This window comes from Vulpes vulpes, chromosome 1 (genome assembly GCF_048418805.1).
Source record: "Vulpes vulpes isolate BD-2025 chromosome 1, VulVul3, whole genome shotgun sequence".
Lineage (NCBI taxonomy): Eukaryota > Metazoa > Chordata > Mammalia > Carnivora > Canidae > Vulpes > Vulpes vulpes.
The window spans coordinates 192,939,183-192,953,105 of record NC_132780.1 but is presented as its reverse complement, the minus strand read 5'-3'; the positions used below and the strand labels follow the sequence as shown (position 1 = coordinate 192,953,105).

Below are 13,923 nucleotides of genomic sequence, written 5' to 3'. Positions count from 1 at the left end.
CGGCAAATTAAAAGAGTTAAGAAAAAAAGGGAAAAAAAAAAAAAAAAAAAAAACCACGCACACGCACACACACCTACATCCTCATTGTTTGCCTAACACGTAAACGTGGTTTCGACTGCTGGACCGGGCTTCCCTGACCTTCACACGCCACACCCCCCGCGAGTCCCCGGGACTTCGGAGAATGCCCGAGGGGTAGGTTTCGGGGCGGCCAACGAGCGACCCACGGCGCCCGGAGCAGGAGGGGAGGCTCGGCCCCAGCGAGCGAGGGGGCGCGTGTCCGCCGACACCCGCGGCCGCCCCGTGCTCGGGGCTGCGAGCGCGCGCTCCGGCGCCTCGGGCCGCGTCCGCCTCAAACGCCCCGAAACTTTGGGGCTGCGAGGCTCGGCTCGGCTCGGGCTCCCCGCCAGGGGGCGGCCCCCTGCCCTGCCCGGGGGAGGGGCCAGGGCCGGCGTCTCCCCGCGCCGGGGTCGCCCTCCCGCGCCCCCTCCGGGCTGCAGGCGGGCCGGGCCGGGCCCCCCGGGGGTGGGGTGCGGGGTCCCGGCGCCCCCAGGTCTTTGTGCGCCTCGCGGCGCGGGAACCCCCGCCCGGAGGGGAGGGGAGGGGAGGGGAGGGCCGCGGCCGGGACGCCCACCGGGCAGGGACGCGGGCGCGAGGGGAGGAGACGCCTCGCACAGTCGCCGTCCCGCGGAGGGGCAAAAAAAAAAAAAAAAAAAAAAAGTGGAAAAAGAGGCTTTTCAGGTCCAACTCCTCGGGGCTGAGCCACCGCGCCGGGAGCCATGGCTCGCGGGGGGCGGCCACGCGGCGCGCAGGCACGTTGCCGGCGGCGCTGCCCCGGGGCGCGCCGTGGGTCCGCGGCCCCCGCCCCGCCCCGCCCCCGCCCCGCGCGGGCCCACGTGCAGCGGCGCCCGACGAGCGCGCGGGGCCGCCCGGGTCCCCGGGGCGCGCGCCCCGGCCCAGCCCGGCCCAGCCCCAGCCCCCCGCCGCCGCCGCCGCCGGTCCCGCGTGTGCCCCGCTGAGGGGGAGGGGAGGGGCGGGCGGGGTGGGGGCGGAGGGGTTGTGGTTCCACTGCAGCGGGGGCTCCTGTGTCCTTGTGCGGAAATGACACACGGAGTCCCGTCACGTCACGCGAGAGCGCAGCGCACGGACACACACAAAGGGGAAAATACACGGCGCCCTCCCGCCGCCCCAGCGCCGCCCGCCCGCGCCGCCCCCGCCCCGGCCCCGGCCCCGGCCCCGCGCCCCCACCCCCACGTGGCGCCCGGACGCGGCGCGGGCCCGCTCGGCGAAGTGCACAACTCGCGCCCCAGGTGAGTGCGGCGCGGACCGGGGCTGCGGCGCCCGTGCCGCGGCGGGGCGGGGGCGGGGGCGGGAGCGGGGGCCGCGGCCGCGGCCGGAGCCCGGGCAGGGCAGGGGGCGCGCAGGGGGCCGCCCGGAGCGCGCCCGCCGGGAGCGCCCCCCCCCCCCCGGGCCGGGCCGGGCCGCCGGAGCCCCACGGGCTCGCCGCGCCCATTGTGCCGCGCGCCCCTTTGTGCCCGCTCGGAGCGCGGAGCGCGGCGGCTCCATGGCGTTCGGGCAGCGCGCGCCGCGCGGGCGGGGGGACGCGGAGTGGAACGGTCCGCGCCGCCGCCGCCGCCGCCGCCGCCCCACTCGCGCCGTGCGCGGGCCCCGCACCCCCGCCCGGCGCCGCGATGGAGCGGCCGCGGCGGCCGGAAGGCTCGGCGGAGCCGGCACTGGGCTCGGCCGGGCTGCGGCGGGGCTCGCGGCTCGCGGCTCGCGGCTCGGCGTGTGCGAGGGGGTGTCGGGGCGGGCGCAGGGGGCGGGGACTGGAGGGCGCCGCCGAGCGGGGAGCGGGAGGCCGGAGGAGCCCCCGTTCGCAGGGACGCTGCCTCCGAGTCTGCAAATGGAGCTGGGCCGGCGGCGGCGGCGGCGGCGGCGGCGGCGGCCGGGAGCGGGCGGGCACGGGCCCCGCCGCCAGGGGGCGCAGCCCCCCCCCCCCCCCCCGCCCCGGGCCGTCCACGGCGCGGTTCGCGCTTCCCGCTGCCCGGGAGCTGGAGGCGGGCCCGGCGCCCTGGGTGTGCGCACCCGGCCTGGCGCGAGGCCTTCCCGGGCCCGCGGGGCTGCAGCCCGGGCGCCCGCCGCCGCCGCCGCCCGCCGCCCCCTTCCCCCTCGCTGCAGACGCGGCTTCCCACGCAGGCTTCGCCCTCGCCTTGCCGCGAGCTGGGCTGCAGCTCCCCCGGGGGCCTCGGGGCCGCGGCGTAGGCTCTGCTGTTTTTCGTTTTTACGGGGGTGAGGGCGGCGGCCCCGGTGGCCCGGCTGGGACACGGCCCCCCCCCCCCCCCCATCCCGCACCGGCTCCCGGGCGAGGTGCACGGGGCGCGGCTGCTAATGTTCAACTTCCCAAAGGGACTTGTGACGGGCCGCCGCGCCGGGGAGCTGTGGCTGCGGGAAACTGAGGCAAGGGAGCGAGCTCTCGGGCCGGCTTGGGTGGAGGTGGAGGTTCTTTGGTTGTCCGCACCCCCACCCCCTCGGTTTTTGTCCTGTTTTGGTTAATCATCCGTCCGCAGCTCACGGTTTCCTATCACCCTGGAGGACCCCGCCAGGCCCGCGCGCCCTCCCTGCAGAGGCGCCTGCACACTCCTGCGTCCCCCCCGCGTTGCCTCCCCAGCCACTAACCCGGTGCCTGATGGTGCAGTAGGTGCTCAATAAACACTTGCCAGAGTGGAGAGCCTCTTGGGTTCCACAAGGGGACTGGGGCTGGAGGGGGGGTCCCCTGGGGTCCGCGTGGCCCTTGAAAATGAGATTCACGGGTCAAACCAGAGCTTTTAATATCGGTCACGTAAAAACTCCACCACTGAATGTGGGTGTTTTATTATTATTATTATTATTTATTTACTTATTTATTTATTTTACTGGAGACACCTATTCCCTCCATGAAGTAATGTAACACAAAAGTTTTATGACCTTCCCTTTAGTTACAGCAAAGAAGAGGGACCAGTTAGGACCTAGTAGACAGGATGATCCTCCCCATAACCTGTTGATGGCTGTACCACGTTGCCCCGTTTATTAATACCGTCCCCCTTTTGGTCACTTCCAGGTTCCTAAGCATCCTTCGCGGGAGCGGAGGAATTGCAGAGTGTGTAATAATTACGAAGAGAAAAATTAGAATCAACCCTGACAGATTTGATTAGGTGAAAATGTAATCTCTGCAGCATGTCCCACCTGCCGCTTTTTAGAACTGACTTTAAAAAAGAAAAAAAAAAAAAAAACCCCTGAAGCAATGAGGAAGGAAACAAGAAGCTTTTATGAATTGAATTGACACCACGATGAAAAATCTGGGGATGTGTCTTTTAAATACTTCAGAATTTTATAATGGAGAAACACAAGAAGGTTGCTAGCCAACCAGCAAAAATAACTTGGTGTTTAGTGTACGGGAGGTTGGGGTGTAGCATTTTTTTCCTGGCACCTGATTGTGATGACAGGTGGTGAATTTTAGTTGCTCCCCTTATTATTCATTGTGCTCCTTGCCGGCTAAAGGAAGTTTGGGGAATTATTTGTAGAATTGATCTTCTGGTTGATGGGACTTTGTATCCTCCCCTTGCTGGTGGTCACAGGGATGTATATATGTGGTTATCTTTCACAGAACTGTGCACCCCTCCTCCCAGAGAGGAAATCTTAGTGTATGATATATATATATATATATATATATATATATATATATATATATATATATATATATATATGATTTTACTTATTTATTTGAAAAGGAGAGAGAACACAAGCAGGGGGAGAGGCAGATGGAGAAGCAGACTCCCCACTGAGCAGGGAGCCCAATGTGGGACTCCATCCCAAGACCCTGGAATCATGACCCAAGCTGAAGGAAGATGCCCAACCAGCTGAGCCACCCATGTGCCCCAATATTTTTGTTTTTTAAAGATTTTATTGATTTGAGAGAGAGGGCACAGAGGAAGAGGGAGAAGGAGAAGTAGGCACCTCGCTGAGCAGAGAGCCAGATGCGATGTGGAACTTGATCCCGGGGCCCTGGGATCGTGACCTGAGCCAAAGGCAGATGCTTGATCAACTGAGTCACCCAGGTGCCCCTTAATAAGATTTAATGTCACATAAAAACACACGCCCCCTCAAATGGGGCATTTTATGTGCTTTGTGAGCATCACTTTGGTCTTGTTTTTTCTTTCCCCCTTCAGATTGGACAGTTGTTCTTGCCCCCCCACCCCCTTCCCCAGTATTTCTTGCAACATTATTTCAGCTCAGCTCATGTGGTTTCTGGAACTAGCTGCCACACATGACCCCCACATGCCATGCTAAGAGTGCTCCGTGCTGGCATCGGGCCTTCCATATGTCAAACAGGAGAGGTGCTATTTTACTTGGAGTGGTGGTTCATGCCTGGCGTGTTAGTCACTAAGTGATTGGACCTTTTACTTTTGTTTTACTTACTAATTTTTTAAAAGATTTTATTTATTTAATTGATTGAGAGAGCGCGCACAAGCAGGGGGAGTGGCAGGGAGAGGGAGAGGGGGAGAGAGAGGGAGAAGCAGACTCCTGGCCGGGTAGGGAGCCTGACATGGGGCTCGGTCCCAGGACCCTGGGATCATGACCTGGGCCGAAGGCAGACGCTTAACTGACTGAGCCCCCAGCCACCCCCGAATGATTGTTTTAGCGCTGAGTTTTTCTCAGCAGCTCACCTGGTAACCTGCCCACCCCTCATTTTCAATCCAGCTTGAAACACGGGTTTTGAAGTCAGCCCTCTTAGTTTTTTGTTCTCTACCAGTGGCCCCGCTCCTCTCATTTTCAGTATCAGTGGGCAGTGAAACGCAGTTGCATCAGTATCTATAAGGGCACTGATTGCTCAATTTGAATAAATTACTTATTGGTTAATTTTTAAGTTTTTATTTATAGGAGTCATGTCTCCACCCAACATGGGGCTCAAGCTCACACCCCGGAGCTGGAGAGTCACCTGCTCCTCCAGTGGAGCCGGCCAGGGGCCGTGGGTTTGAGCATGGAAGCTGGTGAATGGAAGGCCGGAGGCTTGGGCTTGGGGGGGTATTTACACCAGACTCTGCCCCACCTCTAATTAGCTCATGTGGTCACAAGACCGTGCACTCGAAAAAGTGGGAAGTACAGAGGAAACTCAGCTTGTACCTCCTAGGAAAATTAGTCACCACTGTACAGTCAGTCACATGGGTGACTGCTGGGGTGTGCTGGCCCTCTTTTCCTCCTTGAGCCCTGGCTTCTGGGTGCCAAGGTTAAAGTTGTAAGTCTGGCGCCTCTTACAGGTTGATGTCTGAGGAAGGGGCCCCTCCTGGGCCCCACGAAGGTGCTAACGGTAACGGCCTAGCCATGGCCTAGCCGAGGAGGGCGTCACACGCAGTCACGCTCAGGCCGGACCGCAGGCAGGCATGCTGGAAGACGTGGTTGTGCTCTAAGGAAGGCAGCAACAATTACAGCTTTAGAACACTCGGGGGAAATTGCCCTGGTTTTTGCGAGGACTGGTATTTTTCAGACTGCATTTGCAGATGTGTCTAAAAATAAAAACAAATTGCAAACATGTCCTGCAAGTCCCAGGGGCAGGATGCCACTGCCAAGAGGGCCGGGTTCTGAGAGCCCCAGGACTCCCAGCCGGTCCTGTAAACGCAGAGACCCGAGCCCCGCAAGAGCAGATGGCATGGGAACATTCCTTCTGTCCTTAGGGAGAGCGTTTTGATTTCATCCCCTTCCAGTTAGTTTTGCTGTGCCTTTCATTTAAAAGAAAAATTACTAAACTTTTATTTTAAGTTACTAAACTTTTAAAAGCTTTGAGCCATATTAATTTTGCAGCTTTAAAAAATATCCACTGTTAAGATGACTCTGAAAATCTTTTCTTTTTTTTTTTTTTTTAAAGGTTTATATCGGATAACATTCACTAAATGCAATGTGCCAGTCATTTTCTCCTTTGTAGTTTTTGCAAAAATTCTCGGGGTAGGGTAGTGTGTTGAGCTCCATTTTACAGAAGAAAGAACCAGGGCCTGGTAAGCAACTTGTCCCGGGTGTTAATAAGGTGAACAGAGGCGGAGCCGGGGTTTTAACCCGAATCTTTCTAACCCTAGAGTTCAGTAGGGAATTCCCTTTTCTTCGGGACCAGCTGCACTTGTCCCTACTCTGGTGGTCCAAGGGCCCTTCTGGCCAGGTGGCTTGCTCAGCATCAGAGCGCAGCCTGCAAACAGGCGCTCAGTGGGAAGGCAGGAGGCAGAGTGTGGGATGGTCCTGCCCCACTTGGTCCGGCTCTTTCTGGAAGGCTCCAATGAGGAGCCTGAGTCCACCCTGCTCCCTTCCCTCTTTTTGCTTTCTCTAATGCCTTCTCCGCTGCTCTCCCTGCTTCTCCACCTGCAAAATCAGAGGGCTCTTGTGAGGATTCCGTGGGTTAATATGTAAAACAGACCGAGGAGCCAGCACCGCGGAATGTGAGCTGTTGTCCTCCTTTCCTGTGCTTAATTTTTAAAGTCGATTTGACAGGGGCGCCTGGGTGGCTCAGTCAGTGACCTTTGGCTCAGGTCATTGATCCCAGGATCCTGGGATCGAGCCCCCACCTGGGGCTCCCTGCCCTGCAGGGAGTCTGCTTCTCCCGCTCCCTCTGCCCCCACCCCCCCCACTCATGTTCTCGCTTGCTCTGCTCCCTCTCGCTCTCTCTCTCTCAAATACATACACTTGGGGGATCCCTGGGTGGCTCAGCGGTTTAGCATCTGCCTTTGGCTCAGGGTGTGATCCCAGGGTCCCGGGATCGAATCCCGCGTCAGGCTTCCCACAGGGAGCCTGCTTCTCCCTCTGCCTGTCTCTGCCTCTCTGTCTCTGTGTCTCTCAGGAACAAATAAATAAAATCTTAAAAAGAAATACATACACTTAAAAAATAAATAAAATCACTATGACGGGTGTCACAAAGTCAGATCAGTTGTGACGGCTGTGAAAAGGATGAGGTGAGTTTTTGTTAGGTCATAAACTTTTTTTAAGTCCTGAGTATGTCTTCCGCATGATACCTCGAAACGGATCCGAGCGTATTTTCTCGGCTTTAGCCTTGGTGTGAGGCGAGACTGTTGAGCCACCGGCCGCGGGGTGTCCGGCTCCCAGCCCAGGGCTCTTCTGGGCCTCACGTTCTCTTTTTTTTTTTTTTTAATTTTTTTTTAAATTTATTTATGATAGTCACACACACACACACACACACACACACAGAGGCAGAGACCCAGGCAGAGGGAGAAGCAGGCTCCATGCAGGGAGCCCGACGTGGGATTCGATCCCGGGTCTCCAGGATCGCGCCCTGGGCCAAAGGCAGGCGCCAAACCGCTGCGCCACCCAGGGATCCCTCAAGCAGCCCTTCCGATGGGGAGAGTTGGCCTCACTTCTCTGGAAACGGGACTTGGGAGGTGCGGAGGATCCGAGGTCGGGGCCCCAGGGGCCTGGTCTTCCCGGACCACGCCTCAGCCCGGGGCCAGCGCTGCTGCGGCCGTTTCCGAGGGAGAGGGCCGGAGTCCCGAGTCAGCTGGCTGCGCCCTGAACCTCGGGGTTTCAGGAAGCCCAAGTACTTCCCATTTCTGGGCCTCCGCTGGTCCTGTGCGAGCCCTGGGGGCCACAAGCCCGGCGCCTCCCTGCTCCCACGGCCCAGATTCTCTGGGAGGAACGTGCTGGAGAGGACCCCTGGCCACTCCGAGCCCCGGCTGAGCAGCACGGGAGCGCGTTGTCCTTTGCACACCTGTGGGACACTCAGGGAGGAGACCGTGCCCCTGTCAAGGCAGTGGGGCTTTGGCACGGAGTCCCCACCCCAGGTCACCCCCGCTCTCCCTGCTGTGGCTTGTGTTCAGCTCTCAACAAGGATTCCCCAAGTCAGGTCCTCATTACCCCCCTGAACCAGTGCCCTCCGCACACCTTCCCTTTGGCTCAGCCGCCCCTCAGCTCTGCAGACCTCCCGACCTGCCCTCTCCCCTCTACGTCCCGCTGCTTGTCCCTGCAGCCAGGCCCCTCAGAGCAGGCCTCTGCTTGCCCAGTTGGGGCCAGTTTTGAGGAGTCGGGAGGAGGGTCCCAGAGGCGGGTCTGAACATCTCTCGGACGCCAGAGAACAGGCTGAAGAAAGGGCCACGTTTAACAGTTGTCATGCGGAGCACAGAAACCGCGAAAGGGAGGCCCCTGCCCTGGCGAACTTGCTAAGCTTCCGGCCGGTCCACTGGTTTCCCCAGCCAGCCACGAACCCTCCAGTGACCTGCCTTCCATCCCTGATTCAGAAGACCGTGCTCTGGTTTTCTGGTCTTGTTGCGTTTTTTTTTTTTTTTCTTCCCATAAAATTGGCCTTATTTTGAAAACCCTTCAAGTATCGGGCAAATCTCAGAGCCTATAATGTACCCGCTAGGAAATGACATTTCCTTATGGTTCAGAACTGATCTCTTCACCTTCTTATTCACACCCAGGTTTATGAGCTGAGACTTTTTCCTGATTTCTCCTCCCTACACTGAGGAGCATTTTCTACCTTCAGAGGCAATAATTCAGAGACAGTTATGAAATGAAAGGTTTTTCCTGATTTGTCAGTTCTCTCATTTCTTAGATTATCAGCATTTTAAATGTTTAAAAGTTGAAATGATTTGATCTTACATAACTAGCATCTAGTTGTTTGTAGGCCTAAGTTAGAATATAGCCTGGCCCTGTGCTGTTTTCATATTGTAATACTTCTTATTTTTTCATTTTTGAAAGTTTCCTTTTCACTTTCAAAGAACTGGATGCCCACTGTAGAACATTTGGAAAATAGAAGGAAATATTACGAAAAAAATCATCCATAATCTCCTAATTGGAGGTGATTAACATTTTGGCATATTTCCTTCCAGCTGCTTTATGGCAGTTTTTAATTACGCAGTTGACATATCCCCAGCGAACTTTGAAGTATGTTATTATTGACTGGGTTGGCCCTGTAATGAACAATTGATTTTGAATCTTTACACATAATTTAATGCTCAGCTCTTCTGTCAGTTGAGATGTCGAATTCGTGTGTTGAGAAAATGTGTGGAAGTTGGCTTCCTAACTTTGTATAACGGCAATAACAATGGTGATCCGTGGGGAATCTCATTCCAGGTCACATTCAGTTTGTTGTCTCTCCCACTTTCTCTGCAACTTTTGTGTTTATCAGTAAATAATAACAGCTGATGGCTGTGGAGGGCTTCTGCACCAGGATTTCCACCCTCAGGCTAACACTCATTCCTGCCTGCGCTTGGCCTGAGATCCTCTGCCTTCCTCAGTGTGGCCGCTGGACATCAGAACTTCCAAGTGCCTGAGGCTCCGCAGGTGACAGAAGGATTTGGGTATAGGCCCTTATAAGCAGAAAGTAATGACAAAGATCAAGATTTGCCCAGCTAAACATTGACAAAGTTTTTTCTTTTCTTTTCTTTTTTTTTTAAAGATTTTATTCACCTATTCATGAGACACACACACAGAGAGAGAGGGAGAGGCAGAGACACAGGCAGAGGGAGAAGTAGGCTTCATGCAGGAGCCCGAGGTGGGACTCGATCCCGGGACCCTGGGGTCACGCCCTGGGCCAAAGGCAGATGCTCAACGGCGGAGCCACCCAGGCGTCCCTTACAAAGTTATTTTCTTTCTTTCTTTCTTTTTTTTTTTAAATTTATTTATTTATGATAGTCACACAAAGAGAGAGAGAGAGAGAGGCAGAGACACAGGCAGAGGGAGAAGCAGACTCCGTGCACCGGGAGCCCAATGTGGGATTCGATCCCGGGTCTCCAGGATCGCGCCCTGGGCCAAAGGCAGGCGCCAAACCGCTGCGCCACCCAGGGATCCCCACAAAGTTATTTTCAAAGTAGATTTTCTCCCCCTAGAATTTGCTTTAATGTTATTTCTCTCCTCTACCACCCCGCAAAAGAGAAAAGTCTGGTAAGTGTATGTCAGAGCTGGAAATTATTTGTATCCAGGTCGCAAAACGGTGAGCATCGGTGGGCTGCACAGCTGTGGCAGGCGGCCCGTGTTTACTAGATTTGAGTGAGTTATGGTTGTTATGGAAACCCTAATGTAATATCTCCGAACCTTGGGGTTCTCAGTGCTCTTTCCTTCCTGTTACTTTTATCTTACAGTGTTCACCCATCCTCCCCTCTGACAGAGGTTCCCAGAGTCCCATCTTCCTTATCCAGACCCTCTGTCTCTACTTGGATTGCTTGCGATCAGTCCCTGTAGAGAAGCTGTGCGGTCCGTCGTCCCCTGCAGAGGACAGTGCCCCCGCTGGCACACAGTGGGGGGTGTGCTCCCCGGAGCCCCGGGCAGGGAGGCTTGAGCATGTGCCCAGCCTTCCTGAGCCTGGGATCCCAGACGTGGGAAACGAGATCGTCTCCAAGGTCCTTTTTGTCTCTAAAAGCGTGCCTCAGTTTCCAAACGTGTAAAATGAGACCAACAGGAGTCCCTACCTCATAGGATTGTTAGAGAAGTTAGTTTACTGTAAAGTTTTTTCCACGCGGCATCTTCTACACAGTGTAAAGTATGGATTCTCCTCTGAGCATGCAGGGCCCCGGGCAGCGGGGAGAGGGGTCCCAGGGAATGGCATAGTGCGCCTGCACCCCAGGAGCTGGCCCCGATGGGCACAGGGGGCCGCCCCTCTAGTGCCCTCAGCCCTGCCTGTACACGGGGCGCTCCTTCCCCACAGAAGCACACTACCGTGGCCCTCACCGTCCCCTCCCAGAGAAGCTACTCACTCTGGGTCCTTGTCACCCAGTCTGCTTCCGGGGGGGGGGAAGCAGTTTCTAGTTTCTAGAAACTAGTTCGAAGTTTCTAGTTTGAACTAGAAAAAGGCAGTGATAGAGGAGTTTCCATGATACATTAAGTGGAAAAACAAGGAACAGGATCCTAAACCTTCCAGTTCCAGCATCTCTTTATATGCTGAAAAAATCACTGAAGACCCCAAGAGCCTTGGCCTATATGGGTTATATCTGTCAATATTTACTGTGCTGGAAGTAAAATGGGGGGGCGCCTGGGTGGCTCAGTCGGTTGGGCATCCGAGTCATGGTTTTCGCTCAGGTCGTGATCTCGGGGTCGTGGCATTGAGCCCCATGTCGGGCTCCGTGCTTAGTTCGGAGTCTGTTTGGGATTCTCTCTCTCCCTCTGCGTCTCCCCCCTGCTTGCATGCTTTCTCTCTCTCTCTCTCTAAATAAATGAATAAATGAAAGTCTTTAAAAAATTTTTTTAAAGAAATTAAAATGGAGAAGTGTTTAAATATTTGTTAAATCATTTAAAAACAGGGACTCCTGGGTGGCTCAGCAGCTTACCGCCTTCCTTTGGCCCAGGGCGTCACCCTGGAGTTCTGGGATCGAGTCCCACATCGGGCTCCCTGCATGGAGCCTGCTTCTCCATCTGCCTATGTCTCTGCCTCTCTCTCTCTCTGCGTCTCATGAATAAATAAAATCTTTTAAAAAATCATTTAAAAACCATAATATTAAAAGGTAGTGTCAATAATAAAATATTATTTTAACGGATCAATATTTTATGAAAGGTAACTATTATTAATTTATGAAAGGTGACATTAATATTTTAATGAAAGGTAACTATTCTTCCCCTCCAAAAAAAAACTTAGTGAAAAGATTGGTATTGTTTATATTCTTTTTTTTTTTAAAGATTTTATTTTGGGATCCCTGGGTGGCGCAGCAGTTTAGCGCCTAATTTATGAAAGGTGACATTAATATTTTAATGAAAGGTAACTATTCTTCCCCTCCAAAAAAAAACTTAGTGAAAAGATTGGTATTGTTTATATTCTTTTTTTTTTTAAAGATTTTATTTTGGGATCCCTGGGTGGCGCAGCAGTTTAGCGCCTGTCTTTGGCCCAGGGCGCGATCCTGGAGACCCGGGATCGAATCCCACATCGGGCTCCCGGTGCATGGAGCCTGCTTCTCCCTCTGCCTGTCTCTGCCTCTCTCTCTCTCTTTCTGTGACTATCATAAATAAATAAAAATTAAAAAAAAATAAATAAAGATTTTATTTTGGGCAGCCCAGGTGGCTCAGCGGTTTAGCACCGCCTTCAGCCCAGGGCCTAATCCTGGAGACCTGGGATCGAGTCCCATGTCGGGCTCCCTGCATGGAGCCTGCTTCTCCCTCTGCCTGTGTCTCTGCTTCTCTCTCTCTCTCTCTCTCTCTCTCTCTCTGTGTGTCTCTCATAAAGATAAAATCTTAAAAAAAGAAAATTTATTTTTGAAGTCATCTCTACACTGAGCCAGGCGCCCCTGTGCTGTTTACGTGCTTGGCAACTCTCTTTAATACCGGACCTGATAGAAGACAGCTGAATTTGCCTGTCGGCCTCGGAGGTCAGTCTTTTGCAAAATACCACGTCCTGCAGCCTCTGGAAAGCTCTCCTCCGCGGGAGAGGAAAGGGGCAGCGAGAGCGCAGTGGGTATAAAAACAGTTCTCATCTCACGGAACCCTTCCAAGGGTCTTGAATATACTCGTAAACTGGCTCTCCAAAAAGAAAAAAAAAAAAAAGAAAAGACCAAGCTGATTTTCAAAATGTCCAATGTCCGTGGTGTCAAGGCTGCAGCTGCAGCCCAGGTGCGGGCGCCGACCGGCCCCCCTGCAGCAGGACCGCAGCCCCAAGCACCCCAGCACCCCAGCACCCCAGCACCGGCCGTGCTTGCCCAGAGGCTCCCGGGGACCCGGGGACAGTGGGCTTTTAAGCCGCATGTCCTTTTGTACTTCGGGATTTTGTTTCCGGTGCCTGCGGTTCTCCAGTCTTTGGAGGGGAAAAAAAAAGGACTTCAAGCGTCTTCCCTTCTTAAGGTGCGCTCCCCAAATGGGCATCGACGACCTGTAATTCGTGAACCTTCTCCCCGTTTGCATTTCTCTGTGGCATCTCCTGGAATCGTTCTGTCCCGGGGGTGCTGGTTCCCGCTTGTCGCCCCCCCAGACCCTGCCTGTCCTCGCAGACCCTCTTGTCCCCCACCCCCCCAGGAGCTGCAGAGGCCCTGTCCGTGTAGTGCATCGATGTGGCCAATCTGAGCAACTTTGCCTTTGTAATTTGATATTCCAGTGGCTAAAGTGTCTTGTTATTTATTTATTTATTTATTTTGTGTTGTTATTTCTCAACATTTGGGGAATTACCCTCCCTTTTTGTGCTTCTTGTGAACGGGAGGCTTCTCTGCCGGGGTCATGCCCCCCCCCCCGCCCCCCAAAGTCGAACACTGCCTGTCTGGCTCCGGACAGGAGAGCAGAGGCTCTGAGGCATTTTAATAAAATCACATACACTCTTCCGAGCTGTGCAACATTGAAACCTTTCTGTACCCATGACAGTCACTTAGCCTGAGGCTTCCTAGGCTGCTTGGTTTAAAAAAAGAGAGAAAGAAATGAACATTTTCAGTAATTAAATTAACCCCTGGAGACTGGCTCCGTTTGAGAGTCCCCCCCCCAAGAGGTCATGGACGCCTTAGAACCTGTGGTATTTTAGCCACAGGTGGCAGCTGGCTGCCACTGACACTTGTCCCTTTGGGTTTGGCCAGGGGTTTTCGCGGCAGGGGACAGCCACCCACTGGGGGCGAAAGCTGATTCTCCGGGATGTGCAGATGCGTCGTTAAGGCTGCAGTTTGTGAGACGTGGTGAGACAAATAAGAGCATCCTGGAAAGGAGAGGGTGTGCCCGCGACAGCGCCCCGCAGGCCGGGCGGATCACAGTCCCAGCGGCCCGGTGGCTCCTGCGTTACCTGGGCTTATGGGAGAAACGGAACTTCTGCGGCAGGCCCGGCGTCCACGCGGCCTGAGCAGCCTTGTCACCATCGTCTGGGCAGGTGGCCACGTGCGGAGGTAGCGGTGTGCGGCCCTCTCCAGTCCACCCAGCGGGACGCCAACACGGCCACTGTGCCTGCTGCTCCGGGACGCCGGGAAGTGCCCACACGCCCCTCCCGGAGCACCCCTTCTGTACGGT

At 55.2% G+C, this 13,923-nt stretch overlaps 1 protein-coding gene across 1 annotated transcript in view; it reads left to right on the top strand.

Annotated features, from left to right (window-relative positions):
* Positions 1 to 1,040: 1,040 nt before the first annotated feature.
* Positions 1,041 to 13,923, top strand: part of BEND3 (BEN domain containing 3) — a 34,493-nt gene continuing 21,610 nt past the window's right edge. Inside the window, exon 1 of the mRNA XM_072738218.1 lies at positions 1,041 to 1,307. The gene's annotated coding sequence lies outside the window, so the exon portion shown is untranslated. The remainder of the gene's footprint in view (positions 1,308 to 13,923) is intronic.